We start from the raw sequence: 19,228 nt of genomic DNA on the forward strand, positions 1-19,228 counted from the left end.
AAAGAGAAGGCGTTCAGTTTTGGAGAGCCTATGCCTGAAATGGCACCTGAAACCTCCAAGAAAAAGGTGTCCAGAGGCTGCCTTAAACGTTGACCTGGACAAAAGGAGAAAAGAGTGAGAGGAGTAATTTTGGTGGGATTAGTTGGTAAAACAGTGGGAGCAAATGGAGTTGGTAAAGAAAAGGGAAAGCAACAAGACAGGTGATCATAAAAACTAAATAAACAACAAGGAAAAGGAGTAATTTGTTACTTTTATTGTTGTTGATATTAATAATAGTGCTTAGAACTACACAAGTAGTTCCTGTCATTAGCATGGGTAGGTAGTGAAAAAGCCCACAATGGCCTGAGAGGTAGCTTGCAGTAGGGTGGGCAAGCCTTTCTGTGTTTTAGGCCAAATAGTAGTTGTGCCTTAGTTACACTCTAACAGGAGTAACACCCTGGCATGGGCTAGTGAGGGAACTGGTGTCCTAGCCCTGCCATGTGAGGCTGCCTCGGTGATGAGATGAAGGGGTAGGAAAGTACCCAGCTCTAGCACTATGAATCTCCAGCCTGCATGAACCTCAGTGAAACATGTGCTGCCCAGTAGTACGGGAGAATGTAGCTGGGTCTACATTGCAGACTCCTCTGTTCCCACCAGTCTTCAGATGTGATTATGTCACCAAACATACCAGCTGTTAGGAAAGAGCTTTCCCTGCTGGGCTTCACTCTTGGAGGGTTGCTGCTGCCGTGGGCAGGAGGAGAAAGGAGACTAGAGAGAGCTGCCATTGCCTCCTGCTATCCTTATGGCTCTGGTAGCTCCTGCCGCACCACAGGCTACACTGTGAGAACACCAGAAGGGTGTTTCTTCAGTTCCAGGCAACAGAGTAACATAAGCCTACAGCCAGGTTCAGCTCAGCAACAGGATGACTCTGCTCTGCATCACCGGCTGGCAGCCCATGGCTGGTGTGGAGTTAGGCTCCCTGCGAGGATGGAGAAGAGAGAGAATTCTACACACTGCAAGACAGCCACGTGCTGGAAAGATTGGCAGCAGGGACAAGATGACTGGGGTTGTTTCTCGATGAAAAGCAACCTGTAGAAGCTGGAACAGAAACTGGATTTGCTCCAGGACAACTTGCTTGGCTTTTCTTATTAGCTTCTTTTGTACTTGTGCTTTCTAGTATAGTGGTAAGTACTACGTCTATACATGCATACTTATTGAAACCACATAAACCTCTTTTCTGCCTTCTTTCTCTTTGCCCCTAGACTTAATGTCTTTTTTTTTTCCCCTCCAAAATCTTGAGTAGACATAAGAAACCATTTTCCAGATTGTGACAAACAGCCTAAGCCACTGACTTGATAGCACTTACATGGATTTATGCCTGCTGAGGATTTGGCAAAAAAGTTGTTTACACATAATTCAGCTTCTTAATTGGAGGCAGACAAACATACCAGAAGAAAATGGAGAGGCACACATTAAAATAGCCGTATAGAATGTGTCCCTTGCCCCCACAGTATTCTTATTCTAACAAGTCATGAAGAGGTGTCTTGATTTCCTGAACATTTCTTAGCTTTCCTTTGAGTCAAATGGACAACTGAGTAAAATAATAAATACTTTACTAATTTATGTTCTGAATTTTTGATCCCTCATGGCTTGATTTATTAAAAACTTTCTGCTCACTTGGACCAATTGTTAATTTCTTAACCGAATTTTCTGTATTTGGAAATGGTTAATCTTCATAATTATTATTGAAATAATGTGCTATCAATTTCATATCTACAGCAGAACTGTTTCCTAAATTTCTATGCATCTTAGAGACAGTCAAGCTCCAGCTATTACAAATCATATATAATTTAGAAACTTCTACGGTCAGAAAATATTTGGATGAATAGATAATTAAATTAGCACCAGAGAGGTCAACAATCTAGCTGTATTTTAAATCTAAGGCTGGCTGCTTTATGCAGCTTTAAAGGCTCTAAAATTGCAGAGGCAATTTCAGTTGCTTACAGCAGGTGGTAGTATGTGCTATTAAAATAAAATATTCACTTCCAGGAAAGACTGCCGCTTAGTTAATAAGAACATGAGTAGAATGGGCAAGAAAATGACTGCTATAAATGTGTTGAAAGCTTTTAGATTAGAAAATTGAGTATTTATTACTTCTTTAATTTTAAAGCTTCCTGTTTCTCTGCCGTATGACTACAGCAGTAACATTTGGGGGATAGTTATGGACAAGCCACAGACACGTTACCAAAAATAGTAACTCAAACAGCCTAAGTCTCACAGAGCGGTTTTCACCCACGAACCCCACAGTCTTTTAATCTCGCAGCCTTTTATAAAGAAGGCAGACACGATGCACTTTAGGACAAGATACACGTGGAATTTAGGCAGGCAAAAGCCAAACGGTAATTCTGGTAATCCTCTTCCAGTCGCTGCCTGAGACTGGGGCGAGCTGACCCTCTGCAGTCCCAGCCACCGAGCCCACCGGAGGCCGGGGAGCGCTGCTGCCGCCCACAGGGACCTCGCCCAGCGCTCGGCCCGCTGTGCCAACGCGGGGCTCTCCGCCCGGTGCACCCGCAGGCGAGGCGCTGGTTCACCTCACGGCCGCGCAGAGCCGGCGCCCCTCGGGCAGCGGGAGGACGACGCCGGCGCAGCCCGCGCGCTGCCCGCCGGTACCGCCACAGCTTCGCGCCCTCACCCGCCGCTCCTTCCGGTTCCTGCCGGCCTGGGCCCCGCTTCCGGTCACAGCGCCCGCCTCCTTTGCGTGTGCCGCGCGGGGGGGCTGCTGTTGGTAGGGGGCTTTCCCTACCTTTAATGAGGCTAGTTCGCTCAAAGTTCAGGTAGCTCGTCGATCTTTACAGTAGCAGAGCTTCCCTTGTGCTGATCCGGGTGCTCCCTTCTCTCAGGGTCGCGCCTCATTAACCCTTACAGGGTTAAGTCGCATCCTTTGTTTTATTCCTCGCATATCTCCAACTGTTTGGTCTAATCCAAAAATTACTGGGTCTAGAGAGTAGATGTTCCCACAGAAATATTCCTGAACCAGTATGTGTGTGCGTACACGTGGTGCCCACGGCCAACAAGATGAGGCTACTTACAGAGGAAACTCTATGGATCCTGAGCAGAAAAGATACCTTCTTGTGGTGTTTGGGGATGGACTCATGGCACGTCTCCATTTTCACTTTCCATGTATTCTGCATCCAGAACATACCAACTTCAGACAGATTCAGATCTGTCTCTCCCTATGACCTCAGGGGGGAACCTGCACAGGACCACGAATTCCTGTCACAGGGACCACGAATTCCTGTCATAGGAACCACATGTGACAAACAGAAGACCGAGATACCCACTTCCACTGTGGGACCTAGTTCTGTGTGGATATGAACATGGGTTTCCCACGTCGTATGAGATGCTGTGATCAGCAGCAGCGTCCCCTGCACAGCTACTGTCTATTTTCCATTGCATAGGTGAATTCTGACAGCATCTTCCAGGCTGGATTCTAGAGGCAAGATGAGGGGCAGTATGATTAATGAGTAATTAGAATCAGCGAGATGTCTACCAGCTTCCAGATTGCAGTTGATTCAGGGTGAAGCTAGCAGCAGATATTAAGTAAGTTTATCCATAAAATTATAGTTACCATGGCATTTCAGATGCCTACAAGAGTTGTACAGCAGTAAAGATAGTTGTCAAGCAGCTCGATGACACGACTGCGAACCTGAGTTCTTTTGTGAATTTTTGTAGGCTGTTTTCAGTCTCTAAAGGCCTTTTGCCCTCATTTACTACATTAATATGATATGTCTAAAGGTTGTTCCCCTTGTAATATTAGTTTAGCACAGCATGGTCTTTAACTGAGCCATCTTCTTGGAATTCGTATAGTCATTTGCACATACACAAAACCAGCTGTTAATTTAAGAAAGTGATTTTTCTTCTCACAGAAATGTCTAATTAAAATTTTGATAATTCTCAAAATAAGGTTTTGGCTACCGGTTATGCTCAAACATGGCAAAGGTAGGACCCATAGGATCTTTGGTTGCGTTAATGTCAGGGTACCAAATAATAAGACTTGCAGGGGCACCTGAGAGCAAAGGTTCTTTATAAGCCATCTCAATCCTTATGTGTCATTGGTTTTGTACAACTGAAACATTTTTCCTCAGAGAATGTGCCTTCCATTGCAAAGTGGAGAAGCACTTTTGTCTTCTTCCACCTTGGAGGCTCATTTTTAAAACCAAACAAATCCAAACTGTACCTCTGCAAATTGCAATCCCCAAAAGAGCAAGAGTTCCCTTCACTGAACAGCATCTTAAGAATTTCAGTTTCAGCTTTGGCTGAAGCTGGGCTGTTACTCTGACATCCTTGCATTTTATGCTGACCTACAATAACCCCATCATTCCCATAAGCCCTTGAGCAAAAGTCAACATTTGTATCAAGCCCTGTTGTGGTATCTTGATTGCAAATACCCATCAGAAATTTAGCTGAAACACTCTTGGCTTGTGCATTACATAAAATTTCAATCTTGGAGCACAGTCTGACAAAATAAACTATAATCAACTGTGAATTATATGTGGGTGGTTTATCCAGTTGCTGATTAATCACTCCAATAATTGTTGCAAAGACAGTTAGCTAACTCAGTGCAGAGCCAATTTCTGTGAGCTGGGCTTTTAAACTCAAGTGCAGTGCCATATGAATATGGCTATATGTGTCCAGAAGTAGTCACCTTTGCACAGTTTGGATCTTGAGTCAGTAAATGTGCCATTCAGGAGCTCCTGAACTGCTGCATGCAAACCCAGCCCAGACCTCCCAACACTCATTCCCATTACTGGCAGCTCCGGGAAGAGTGACACAGAGCCACCAGCATGATGCTGGATAAAGCCAGTGCAGATCCAGCATGGCTGGGGCAGGGGGAGGGTGAATAAGGTCACAGGTATCTGAGGGAAATTCTGCAGAAACACTTTCCAGCAGTCTTGGTAAAAGGATTTTCCATTTCTGATGCAGAACGAGGTAAACGGATGGAGCCAACACAGATGCAGTGCTGTATCTGAACTAGTAAACCTGTGTGAACCAGAAGCCTGATGCAAGGAAGCCACTGTGAGAGTAATTTCAGGTCCAGCCAGTGATTCGGTGATTATTGCGAATTGAGTCTACACAGAGTTATTTGGAAGCCTCTGTATACAGTGTTGCCTAGCATCCTTGTGATCTGGAGTGGTTCACCAGCTTGCTTAGCCAAGTCCCAGTCCACTCCATTACCCTGGATGGAAGAGAGCTAGCGGTTCTCAGATGCATCATCTATTTGTCCAAATGCAATGTGAGTTTCACCTGCAGCATTACGATAACGAGTGTCCTAAAGAGCTGTGAAGACTGCAAACTGAAACTAGGAAAACTGATGCAAAAATATTACAAAATGTAAACAGTAAAGCTTATACTTCAGTTATACTCCAGTTTTTGAAGCTTTAGCATCAAGGTGGATGACTTTCTGAAAGATGTGTCTGGGTCCAGCTGAAGGTACAGGCCTGAAGGAAACAGTAGAAGCCTAAGGACAAGCTAGGTGATTATATTTGTTCTTTTCAGTTTAAAAAGTCAACATGGTAATGCCAGCAACAGACATAAAGCATGGGGTAGGTTCTGTGAGTCAGTTCTATTGATTTACAGGACTGATGAGTCTCAGGTTTCAGGTTTAAACTTCTGATTTTTGTGTCTAGCTTCCACACAGCTATTTATTAGGAAGAAATAATTGTAAGGAAGGTGAAAGGCTTTCCGAGCTCTCCCTTCCCAGCCACAGCACTCTGGTATGACAAAGGACAGGTAGGTGGCAGTAACAAGTGACTAATACCCTGCTGGATAATTACATCTGCCACAGGCTTATCTCATAGCATCAAATGCCTCCAAATTAAAAGCAGGGAGTATAGGGCAAATGCTGGAGATACTGAATTAAGCAGAAGGGAAAAAATAGCCTGTAGAGAGTCAAAGAAACTGAAGGAGTTCAGGTGGGTAATGAAGATTGTAACACTGGCAGAGACAGAAACTTCACCGTGGAAGCTGAGGGAGAATGTTCAAGACCAGAATCTGCAGACATATTTGGGGCTCTAAAACAGGTGTGCCAATGTACTGAAGGTAAGGCTCTTTGCCATAGCAAGCTAAGTCAAGATGAGGTGCCTAGGCTTTCAAAGCAGGGGGAGAAGTGCTTTCAGATGTCTCAGCAAGGCCCTTGTTATTCACTGTGTAAAGAGCCAAGGATTTCTGTAAAAGGGTTCAGTACTTCTTATACAAAACCCTACATCCCTGATTCAGAACTTCACAGTAGGTTTCCCCATTTCATAAAGCTGATCCTTTGTCTAAATGTAGAGAAAAGGGAGAGGAAATCTCCTTTGTGGCACAATTCTGTAGTTGCAGCGTGTGAATATGCAAGTGAGTAATTTGAGATACAGGCTCGCCATAGCTTGACACCTTTTGAAGTACCTACTCTCATTTTTTTAAAGTGTTTGAACCACAGGACTACGTGGTATTTCAGGAGGAAGATCACTGTACATGTCTCCTGTTGAAAGAAGATAATTTTGCTGTGCTGAATGCAAAATCTAGGGCCTCCTTTTGTAACCATGGCTATTCTCTCAAAATAGATACCCACTTTCAAAAGGGCATTCCCCCCAGTAGATATGAAGTGGGTGAAGATATAGCACTGTAGCCCAAGAAAAACATGCGGGGGGTGGGACTGATCTCCAAAAGTTTTAGCACATTTTTTGATCTTTAGTCCTATAACCATGAATAACAAATGCACCTTATAAGAAATGCAATAGCAGCTTCTCCTCATCTTGGGAAAAAAAAAAATGATGGAAGGGTACACCAAATTCCCCACCAAACTCCCAAATGCCCATTCTTATCAGTCCTTTGTACCTCAGAAGATACAGTTACTAAGTGCAAAGCACAGCCTGTCCTGGAGGTCACTGATTTAAACATGTTTCTAATTAAAAATATCCTGGAAAGTTCTAAAACTGAAGGAAAATAACTTGCTGAAGTCTGAATATTTTATTTTTTAAACAGAGGGCTCTAACTTACATGTCTCTGCTGACCACAGCCACAGTGATACGGTACATAGAAAAGCTTTGCCCTGGGACATGTACTCCCAATACAGTTATGTTTTACTAAATCAAACCTAAATCTTAAACCCTATTTGGGAAGTGATAAGCAACAAATCTTGTGGAATTGGTTTCACTTCCTCCCATGGGATTCAGTACTCAATATTCCACATCAGCATTAACAGGGCTGATTGAAGAAGGCAGCCTTCCATCTCAGCTGAACCTGTTTGGCATATTAAGAAGGCTTCCTTTGCTGGTGAGGATTTGAACCCATACAACTCGTAAGGACAAGCAGACATATCTGGGATTTCCAGACCACACCCACACCTTTGGATTTCCTGATAAAAAGTTTGTTTTCCATGTTAAGACCTGTCTTGCAAAAAAAAAACCCAACAAAACCCCAAACCAAAAACCAACAACAAACCAAAAACCCCACACTGCTGACTTCAGACATGTTAAGGTCGGCACTATTTGAACCATAATTAATTAGGACAAAGTGGCTGATGAACTGTGGCTAGATGCAACCTGGCACAGAGCACAGAACACACTTGAACTGTAGCAAGTAGCTTTACAGACAATGAGCCACAGAAATACCACAATTTAGGGAGGAATTTCAGCTATGGACTTGAATCGAGGAGCCTTTCAGAATCAGAAGCTGATGGAGAATGAGGACAAACTTGAGTGATGGCAATGGTGATAACAAAGGTGTATTGCAGGCTTCTCTCCTGTACCAGAGTGGCATACATACATGATGCCTGAGGAAATGGTGTTTTGTGCACGCTTACCTCCAAACCCTGTCCCAAACCTTTAAGATTCAGTACTGGAACAGTGTTGTCCATTCATGCCATTCACATACTGAAAAGAGCAATGATGCTGTTTATCTGCCTTTGAAAGGTTGTGGGCAGTTCACAAAAGTCGAAAGGCAAGACATGGAACTGAAAAGAATAATATAGAGAGTGACCACAGCTGTTGTAAAGAAAGCTGAATTTCTCTCAAAACTAAGGGGATGGAGAGTGGCCTTTGTTTTGGATAATCGTCTGTGTCAGTTGAGTGGATCAACTGCTTGTGTAAATCACCTTCCCTGAGTTAATCAAAAGGTGCGAATGCCTTCCTGAGCCAGCCAGACCAGCCCACTGCACTTCGATTCAAACACACAAGGAAATAGTGTAAAGAAACGTACTTTTCAGAAGGGTATTTTATTCATGCTTGCATTTAATACTTTTCTTTCAGGTTCTTATTGAAATTCTCAAAAGTTTTCATTTGTTGTTCAGCCGTCAGTCTAATTTTTTTCCTTCTCCCCAGCTTGCTACCTGTCCTGGTTAATCCCTGCCCCCCACTTCCCCGTTTCTGTACTGGATGGGACGTCACATGGTATGGAATACACCGTTGGCCAGTTTGGGTCAGGTGCCCTGGCTGTGTCCTGTGCCAACTTCTTGTGCCCCTCCAGCTTTCTCACTGGCTGGGCATGAGAAGCTGAAAAATCCTTGACATTAGTCTAAACACTACTGAGCAACAACTGAAAACGTCAGTGTTATCAACATTCTTCGCTCTGAACTCAAAACATAGCACTGTACCAGCTACTAGGAAGACAGTTAACTCTATCCCAGCTGAAACCAGGACACTACCGAAGTTTCTTGTATGTATACTATAGTGTGGGAGGTAGATTAGGCACTAATCATATCTAGTAAGGCTGTGTTCTTGCCAAGAAATAAACAAGGTATATTGATTACAATTTAACTGTGCATAGTTATATATATATTGAAATGTCTGCAGTTATTATTCTGTCAGCATTGTCCTACTGCAGTCAAAGAACTATCCATCACTTAAAATTCAACACAAGAAGTCAGTTTGAATCAGCCAATCTCTCAATCATTTCCAATCAAGTGAAGAATGTTCATAACATCATTTCAGAAATCTTGCTACCATTCCTGCCCTGGCAGAAATAATAATTCATCTTTCACCTTTGGGTACAATGACAATTGTGAAGAAGAATAGTTTATAGATTATCAAGGGTACTTGAAAGACTGGTCTGGTTATAAGCCTGTATGACAGTGAAGGAGGCTGAGCTGTTGTCCTTGTACTATGTCTTAATATTTATGTAAGATTAGTCAGTAGTATTCAAGGCAAGTAAAGATGTCAAATCTAGTTTAACTTGTACAGATATATGCTGTTTTACTAGCTTAGTTTCAGAGGTAGCTAACCAAGCATATTGGTTTAGCATCATGTAAAGGACTACCTTATCTTAGTGGGGATCTTATTTGCAAGAATAATAGTTAATAATTTCCAACAAATCTGAAGAATAGGAACCAGGAACACACACATTTTTTACAAGTTTCTGACCTTGTTTCCTTTCCTTTAAAGCAAAAGTTGTTCATCAGCTTAATATAATAAACTGCTTTCAAGATTAACATGCCCTTCAGGTGAACACTGAAGATAAAAGAAATGTCTCTTTCAGTTAAAACTGGACATGATATATATGACACAATTGCTTACACAGCCAGCTTTGTAATAGATAATAGTTTAGTATTAGTAATACCTGTATCTATGTAAATAGAAGTAAAAATAATAAGAACACTTGTTATTAAATCAAATCCACCTTTAGCCTAGGTTAGCATTATGTGAATATTAATCATCATTAGAATTTGCCCTAATTATGTGAAAAATTAATAAGCTGTATTAAAGCAAATAAACATATCCTTTAAAAATACAAAATTAGAAACTAGATTTAAAACTAGACAGATTCTTAATTTTGCAATATTATAACTTTTAAAATAATGATACATTTTTACCATGTACGTTCAGCCCTGTAAAATTCTTTTCCAGTCCTTTATTCCCTTATACCAGTGATTTTTAAACAGCCTCATAGAGAAATGTTTAGAGGTGTGAAATCTGCTACAGAGGAATAAATATAGCTTATATCTATTTTTTCCTTATAGGAGTGTGTATGTTCCTGTATTCTTTATACCGTAGCATGTTCAGTGCATGTTTCAAAGTGGTGTTCATAGATATAAGTAAACAACTGTTCCAGGACAAAGGTAATGAGAGAGAATTTCAAATATTCTAGAGGTGCTAATTGAGATTCAGTAATTTATAGCCCTGCTGCCCACAGTGAGAAGTGGACAAATTGTAACAGCTGGAGTCGGCCAGTTGAAGTTCTGCCACTTAAGAAAGTCAGTAGCCCTTGATTCTAAGGTCTCTTGTATTCTGAGTCTGGCAGAAACCTTCTTTTCCAGAGAGGGAAAGAAAGTGCCAATAAGATGACGGGTGGGACGTGTCTGATGCCTCTGAGCCTGCTTAGGCTCTAGTTTGAAAAAAGAAATGCAGGTGTTCACACAGCACACAGCAAGCTGCTAACCTCTGTGCTAGTCACTCGTGCTTTCCTCCTGCAAGTGCCCACAAAATTTCCTGATAGACTTGCTGTCCAGTAACCTCTTTAGCCACTTGGTTATATTTGTAAAGGTTTGACTATCCAGTGTGTGAACGAATGGGCAGAATGCGATGCTGGTCTTTCATGAAACTTCAAGTAAACAGACTTTGTGCTCTAATGTCCAGGCAGAAGAAGAGTTTGGTCTACAGTGGCCAAACCCAGCTGTAGTAGTCTCACAGCAGCTAGAAAGAGTTCACAAAAACCAGTATGTTGATAAAAATTGCCTAACAAATATGAAAAGCATGCACCTTTTCAAAAATTATGATTAACTGTAGGACACTTTTCAAACAAAATCCCTGCAATAATAAGAATAAAATTTTTTTTTTGGTTCTAAACAACAGTTGCAGTGATTCACTTGTTACTTTCTCTTTTCCCTTTCAATCCACCCTTAAAGCTAATTTCTATTATTTATTTTTTATGTTCTATCTTGAGAAGGTCTAATTTTTCTTTGTGCTTTTTTTTTTTTTGATGCTCTTTAGTTCTGTAGAAGATGATATTTCAGAAGGACACGAGCACTTTTTTGTTTATTCCATTAATTCAATGGAACTGACTGGAACCCAGCTTCATCTGCATTGGGTTATTCTAGCTGAAAGAAATATGAATGTCTTACACATGCTACATTTAATAGTTTTCTAATATGTTCATTTCTAGATGGTTTAATTAGTTTAGTGACTGTACATGCATGAGTTAACAAGTCTAAGTTTACACTGAACTACATTGTTTCTAAGATTTGAGAAGGTGGATTCACTTTCCTCTTCCTTTTGGATTCCAAAATGACCTTAATGCCCTCACAATATTTTTTCTCTCACATTCTTGTCTGCAGTTGCTGAGTTTTACTGTTGCAGGAGGGTAGCCAGGCACCTTTTTCCCTTTAGCCTTTTGCTTTAGTACAAAGGATGGCAGAAGGTGGGCTCTCCTCTCTAGACTGGAGTTCTCCAGAAAACATTTGAAATCCTACTGCTTATTCCCACTGTTTTCAACATCTGTGATGCTCTCTAGAGCTCTTACAGTTCCTTGGAGTTGTTCTGAAATATTACTGTTGAACAGATTCCTCCTTTGTTAGGAGTCCACTACCACGAACAAAAACCTTGGAAAGGAGGAGTGGAAGGGGAGACACCTCACCTCAGCAATACATTCTGAAGTGCCAACCTAGTCCCTTCATGTTTTAAAGTGAGATTTTTGAGTCCTTTTGTACTTCCTTCTGGCAGCCAAACAGCTGAATGCTAAGTAAGTTTTCAATACAACAGCAAAGATCAAGATAATAATCCTAAATTCTAAACAGTAATTAGAGGAAAATACATGTTTTTCACATTTGACTAGGAAATGCAGACAACAAATAACATTTGCCTAGATAGTTATGTTCTAATTTTCTAAAATATCATGACAGTGCACAAAGTTTATTGTGGCTGAAAGTTCTGGTGAACTGTAATTCACTTTCTGTATTGATTTTGGTCTGAAGAGCTCTGTTCAGGTGGTTCTTGTCAGAATTTTTTTTCAAAAGGGTTTTTATGTCAGAAAATCAGTATTCCTCAAAACCAAAACATGTTTTGCTGGAATGTTTTATTTTTCACAAGAAAAAATCAAATTCAGAGGCAGAAATGGAGCTACTAACCAGGAAGTTAACGATTTCATGGTCATGGAACACCTCTAAGGGTTGGATAAACAGTCCCAAGTCTCTGTTTTTTTCCAAACTATTGGGCCAATGGCTGTTTTGAGGTCAGAGTCACTTTTTTCTTGTCTCCTTTATACTGTAGGAACATCTTGAAATCTAAGATTTTTGTCATTGTAGAATGGGAAAGATTTTTTGAAAGATGTGTCAAAATATATCACAGGCTAGGAAAGCCATTTTCTGCTTTATTCTTTTCTCTGATGATTCAAACAGCAAGTAATTGGGATTCCCCTTGACATGCATGGCACTTTATGTGTAAGCCTGGGTTCTAGGACAAGTAACGCCGGTATAAATCAAAAATGTATTTGCTGACAAAGTACTGAAATTTATTGGCTTTTGAAGAAGTGCAATGGGGTCTGTGATGGTCCTTCTCTTGATCTTGATCTTTGGATCATGTCTCCATTCACACACACAGAGGAGGCTGCAGATTTGTTACTCAGCTTAGCTGTGTGACATATTGCCCAGAGATTTGGACTAGACACTTCTCGTAGAAGGGTTATAAAGTCATTAATTTTATTCTTGTAGGAAGTCAGTTCCTCACACTTGAGAAGAAGATGTTTTTGTTACAGAGGGCAGCATGAAAGGCAGCATTTTTGGTCACTTTTTGCTATATCAAATCCTATGAAGGGTTATAAGCAGAAAATTTATGTACATTAGTAGATACAGCTCTCGAAGGTGCCCTTCAACCTTCTGCCAGAAAGAGGAAATGAGTAGTTATTTACATGCCACTGTTTGGTAGAGGAACAAACTTTGATCGACAGGCAGAACATCTGAGGATCTGTGTTTGCAAGAGATTACTTAAGAGCCACACCAAATCAGTTCATTTCCCGTATGCCATATGCCCATATGCTTTCACAGTTTTTTCTGACAACTAGCACTCTCCTCTTCTGTGGAATGTACTTCAGGCCCTCTGGCAGAATGAAGGAAGCAATAACGGAGTGGCACAGTATGGATGCAGGTCTCTGCCTGACATTTGCTGGCATAATACAGCAGAGGAGTGGCCACAGGTGATACAGCCCCACACCAGCCTGGCAGCTCTGCTCAGGGGTAAAGGAGATGAACCTTTGTAAGGAGCATAACATACTGCTTTGCTTTTCTGTCAAGGTTTGATGTGAATGCATGCCACATATTGTCTTTCACCTATTATTTCTCTGAGGCTGAGTGCTACTGCTAACAATAAAATTTCACAGGCTTACTTTAGCAGAATATTAATGAAAATTTTCTAAATCTTTGCACATACACATGCAAGGCAGCAGCTGCTTTTGGTACTCTGAGAGAGATTTCAAACATTTACTTACTGTCGAGTTTTATGCATATACGTGCATATGAAAGGTCAGAGATGGTTGTTCTATCATTTGGGATGAACACAACTGAATTGAAATGTCACAGCAGTTGTACCTAGCAATTTAAAAGCTTTGGAGTGTTGCAGGCCTGTGGATTCTCCTGCCAAGCAAATAAAAATTGACTCTCTGACTGTACAAATTTACATGATTACAGATAATACATTTTACATCATGCTTGCGGAGTTCTGAGCACCAGTAGAGCACAGGCAGCTTTTGGAGTTGATTGGAGTTGAGAAGCTTGCTGTGCAGCCCCAGAGCAGGGAAGCAGGCTGTTCATAGCAGACCATGGAAGGCATCAGTCAACCTGATATGCGGCTGATAGAAGTTAGCCTTTTTAGACGTCTCAGACATTACAAAGGAACTCTGCAGAAGAAGTCAGGGGATGTCATGGTGTAATAAAAGAACAGGAAGAAAATTAATTTTAAATAATTAATTGAAGAAAAGACAGTTTCTCTGTAAGAAGGGCTATACTAAAAACAGGTCATAGTCCCTTTGTCAAATGTTTATATCTGGTATCAGCTCTTGCCTTGTTGAGAATGAGTGCTGTGTAAACAGAGTGCGGGAACTTGCTGACTCAGGGGAAGGGGGACTGCTGGAGCATTTATAGGTGCTCCTTCCCTCAGGAAGCAATTCCCTGAAGAATGCGGTGACTGGTTCAAATGGGGATGGGGAGGGTGGAGGTGGACAGCTTATCAATGGAAATGGGAAAGTGCCTGTTAAAAAAAAAAAATCCAAATGTATGAACACTCCACAAGACGAAGTGTTGTAATTTTGTGATTGTGTAAGGAAAATGAAATCAAAAGGGTAAGAACAAGCAACTTGGATTCCATCTTTTCATCTGAGATTCATCGTGAGAAGAAAAGAAATTGAGGTTTATTTAGCATATGGAGTGAGGACAAACCATAATGAAACTCATCTCCATGTGGAATTGCAAACTGTACTCCTGACTATTTGTATAGTCATTAGGCATTTTTCTCGAACAGTCCTCCAGAAGAGATGATAGCAATAAGGGTCTGTGCAAGTTCTGCAGGAATTGTTTTGAAACCTATGGAATTTAATAAAAAGTGGATAATGCCTATAAGATTTTAAATGAAGCTACATGTTTACAAGGCAGAAAAGCTTATCCATGTAATTTAATATAGTTAAAATAAGATATTTTATGATTGTCTAATTAAATTCTATAAATAATTTTTGAAAGTTTGTATGTTTTGCTTCTCTAGGGATGACAGATATTATTTGATTAGGGAAAAACAACTATTATTCAAAAATAGGCTGTTGTCCACCTGCCCACTCTTAGCATACATTCTGCTTAGCAAGTATAAAATTAGGTTGTATCTATCTTGTACATCATCCACTAAGTGGGTGCTTCATGGCATCAGTGAATCTCAACATATGTTGTTTAATGACCTGTAGCTGTCCTGATTTCCAGCGTAACTGTCTTTCTTTTATATTTATGTTTGAAAACAGTATCTAGTTGAGACCAAGCACAAAATATCCATAAAAAATCAAAAGAAGGGATGGTCAGAGTCTCACATATCTAATACCCCTTTCCTCAACCATTTCTCTGTCTTATTTGTTTGTGTAATTATTTAGGACAAGAACTAGTTCTTCTTCTTCCCTTGCACAGTCAAGCTCTGACTTTAGCCAAAGACATTGCAGTGATAATTTTGTTGTTTCTAGTAAATAAATAGCGCTTTTGGAAGAAGATACTTTTTATTCACCATGACTGCTTTCAGAGGCAGAGGACATAATCTCCCAGCACATAGACTGAAGGTCCTGCAAGGAGACAGACATCAAGCAATTCACCCACTCTGAGCAACCCTCTCAGGCAGAGAAAGGCCATTTCAGATCTCTCTGCCATTGCAAAAATCCCGGAAACCTGGCTGCTGCTTTTATTGTTAGCACTCATCAAAGCTTCAGAGGAGCTGGGAAGGATTTTGAAGTTGCTAATTTCATGAGGGAGTGAATAGAATAAACTTATAGATCATTTCAAAAGGCTGAATAAAGACAGCTGGCTGAGGAAAGTTGGGGATAAAAATGAGAAGAGTTTAATGTGGTGTTTGTCTTTTAATAATAGTCAGGAAATAACAGAAAAAAGCCTTGCTGGTAAGGTCCACTTAGAGACCAGAGGCACCCTGGGGGAAGGATTTGGAAAATCTAAGAAAAGCCCCTCTTGCCTGCAGAACTCTAGCTACAGCAGTCTCATTGCTGTGGCTGCGGATAACAGCAGATGGGGAAAAAGGAGAAGAAAAGCTTTTGCTGGGTAGCCCACTAAATGCAGTCTGGTTTACAGACAGGGACGGATGGGGTGTGATGTGGCCCATCTCTGCCAGCCAGTCTGCTCTTGGTGTACTTGATACTGCTGATGGCACAAGTACCCACTTTACAGCTAACGCCTGTTCAGAAGAGGGGATGGAGGTAAAGCAAAGCATATCAGTATTTAGCCCATTATTGTTATATATATATGCACTGCTTTCCCCTACCAAAAAAACCCCAGAAGACACCCCTCTTACCTGTCCCAGCAAACCCAAAATAAACATGGAGAGAGAAAACCACAAGCCACTTTTTTTGAGCACTTGTGGGTGGGAAAGGTAAATGATGATCTGGGGCGGGAGACCTCACTCTTACAGGGAAGTGAGAAGTTTAGATGCTCTCGGGTTGAAAAGGAGCCATGTATGTACAAACTGTAAGACAGATACATGTCTATGCTCAATTGTAAAGAAAGGAGGGATAAAGGAAGAATTACCCTCTAAATTTGGTAGGGAAAACTAGGAGGATTTTTGCTGCTCTGACTCCTCCTTTGGGAAGAGAGGATATAACCCTAGCTCTGGATGTAATTTTTACAAAGTCTGCTGTAGACCCCAGGATTAAACAGGACGACTGGTTGTCCTATTAATCTTCAGAAAGCAGGAAGACACAAGTTGCTGACGGGCAGTCAGGCACCTGCCTGGTAGTGTGGGGGAACTGAACCAGTGCATGCTTTCTTCTCTCCACTTTGAGTGTACTGTGACAGATGGCATTTAGAATTGATTGGCATATCTTATAGAGTCTGTGCCAATTTAAATTATCTTTCAGATTTATCGTATAAAACACTGAGGTGAACTGTGTGACTCGGTGAATCAACTCACTGAGAAAGAAAGAAAGAAGAAAACCCACTTTGAAAAAATCCCCCAATCTGACAGCACAGAGTCTAAATGAGGGGAAAGAAACCTCATCGTAACGCAAGTGCACTACAGCTTGTGGATGAGTTGCATAGCATTGTCAGTTTGGAGCCTTACAAGGTGACTGCATCAAAAGTCCTTCAGACTGCTATCAAAGACAAATGATCTATTTAAGCAGAGCTACTCTTACTCAGAAAGAACAGGGTAGTGTGCAGTATACCAAGCTGTTTCTTTGTGATCAAAATTTGTTGTATGCTTGAAATGAATTGGCTTAAATAAACCACTTATGAGGGAGAGGATTGGGTAGCATTCCCATCATCTGTTGTATTAAGTCTTAGTTTTCTGGGATGAGTATTTTGCATAACATTCTGCACTTCTATTTTACTGTAAGTCAGTTTTGTTCACGTTCAAACAGGCACCGTAGATTTGCTCTTGCTGCTGGCTTATTGGAAAGAATAGCCCACTCACCCAGGAGGCCATAACGCCATTTTAAAAGTCAGGGAGACGGAATCAGGGTGAAGACTTATTAGAGCTGGTAATTAGAAGCAGTGACAGCAGCACAAAGCTGCTCCACTCCGTCAGCTCCTAAACTCCATCAAGGACTACACTTGAGAGGATAAAACGTAAGTGCTTGTCAGGGATATCGGCGAAGTTGCCCCATTCCTGCAGAGGTCTCGCCATGCAGAGCCCAAGCTGTCCCAGCAAGGCTCCTGGCACCATCCCAGCCCTACCGCTGGCATCCCTCCCCTGCTGTCAGTGCTGCAAGGCAGGTCACCGCCTCCTCTCCTCCTGCTCTCCGCTGCCAGCAGCACAGGGACAATATTGCTCGGCCAGGCGCCAGTTGCCTGGTGTGACGGTGTTGGATCAGCTCCTCACCTGACATAAGCCAGGCAGAAGGAAAGTAGACAATGTTCTAAAAGGTGAGAAGAAGCAAGAAGAAGGTGACAGCAGCCTGGCGAAGTGTCCAGGAAGGGGGGGAGAGAAAGGGAGGTAAATCTAGGAGGGTCACCTTGAGGCAAAGCACCCACTTCTCACGGCACAGTGAGAGGTGGTTATTTGTCTTTTGCGAGGACTGTACTTGGCCCAGGGAAAGGAAGAGAGAGGTTGGTTTTTAAAATATGTAATTTTCTGGTGATTAAACATTGCATAAAGTGAATATTACCACTTCAAAGTAGATTCTGCTTTCACAGGAAAGCAAGGTATATGATTTTATCAGCACTCTGCTACAAGATCTACATTGCAAACGTATTCCTAAAGCCACAGAGATGATCCTGAACTGAACTTTCTACTCAACACTTTCATCTTTTAGGATCTTCTTGACAGACAGACTGCCAGTTGTCAGAGTGTCTGTCAACTGTGAAAGCTAGCAGCATATGCTGAGACAAGCTGGGAAGGGCAGGGTAAGAGAGACGACTTCTCTGTTTATATAACAGGAGCTCAGCAGAGTGACTACAGCAACCCTCAGGAGGAGCAGGCACATCTGAAGGTATGAAAACTAGGCAGTCTGAAGTACTGCAGGGAAATTCATTTAATGCACGAAGTGCATTGTCCTAATTCATCTCTAGAACTAAATAGTGCTCTGTTTTCTTTCTGCTGATTCACTGTTATTATGTACGTTATTGTTTACTGCTAGTGATTACTTAGCCTATCACTCTGTCAGGTCTCTACTGTGCAGGTCATATTATCAATGCTTAATGGGAGTTACTGCTCAGGAAGGGGATTTACCCTTTAAACATCTACAGCCTATGTTAGAAAGCAAGGTGAAGCTGCCTTGATGTTACCGAAGAGACCTGTACATCTAACAAGCCACCTAATATACTTTGGAACAGGAGATGTCAAGATTTGAAACGCTCTGTCTGAACCCTTGAAGTCTTTCTCTGTGGTCACTCCTGCACACCTTTCCTTAGCCCATTGAGCTCTTCAACAGATGCTTTATCAAAGTTGTCTTCTTAAAGTGGGGAAGATCGAAAGAATTAAGAATTAACGCCTGCTCTCACCATCAACCACCTTTGGCAAACAGGTTATCATCTGTGTCTTTTGCAATATTTCAATGCTACCTTGTGTTCCAGGATTAATTTAGGTGACATTGACTGACCCACCTTGTGCCATTCAGGACACAGGGTCCTGATACCTGCTCCTTGCAGTCACTCACCAGGTTTTTTTGCCTATGGACTGACAATATTCAGATCTGCTTCTGAAAAGTGGAAAAATGTAGGAGTGGCCCCAGCTGTGATATAAATGCAAAGGTCATGTGGAGCCAACCTGAGACAACATCTACACTCGATGTAGAGCATTGCTAGTTGCTGCTGCTAAGGTCATTAATATCTTGACCTAATGAATAAATGCGTGCCAGGTGTCTCTTTTGTTTGTGCATTCAGGTTAGAAGAATAAGCTTATCATGCAACATTTGAAATACAGTACCAAAGTGGTCTGTCAGGCAGTGTGTACATTTTGGTGGCCAAGTTATCACGGAGACTTTGCAACATTGATACGAAGCAATGCCTGCTCAGGGTAGCAAAATTCCCCCAAGACAAGAGAAATCCTGCCTTCCTTCCTCCCTTCCTGGTCTAGAAGTTCAGTAATCATTGTAA

General features: G+C 41.6%; 1 long non-coding RNA gene across 1 annotated transcript; it reads right to left on the reverse strand.

Moving 5' to 3' along the window:
- Positions 1 to 33: 33 nt before the first annotated feature.
- On the reverse strand, positions 34 to 2,451 carry LOC128141097 (uncharacterized). Its single transcript, XR_008234901.1, has 3 exons — positions 2,225 to 2,451; positions 668 to 958; positions 34 to 94 (listed from the first exon to the last, which is right to left on the reverse strand). It is a non-coding gene; the product is annotated as an uncharacterized LOC128141097 (long non-coding RNA).
- Between the last annotated feature and the right edge of the window lie 16,777 nt (positions 2,452 to 19,228).

This window comes from Harpia harpyja, chromosome 4, assembly GCF_026419915.1.
Source record: "Harpia harpyja isolate bHarHar1 chromosome 4, bHarHar1 primary haplotype, whole genome shotgun sequence".
Taxonomy (NCBI): Eukaryota; Metazoa; Chordata; class Aves; order Accipitriformes; family Accipitridae; genus Harpia; species Harpia harpyja.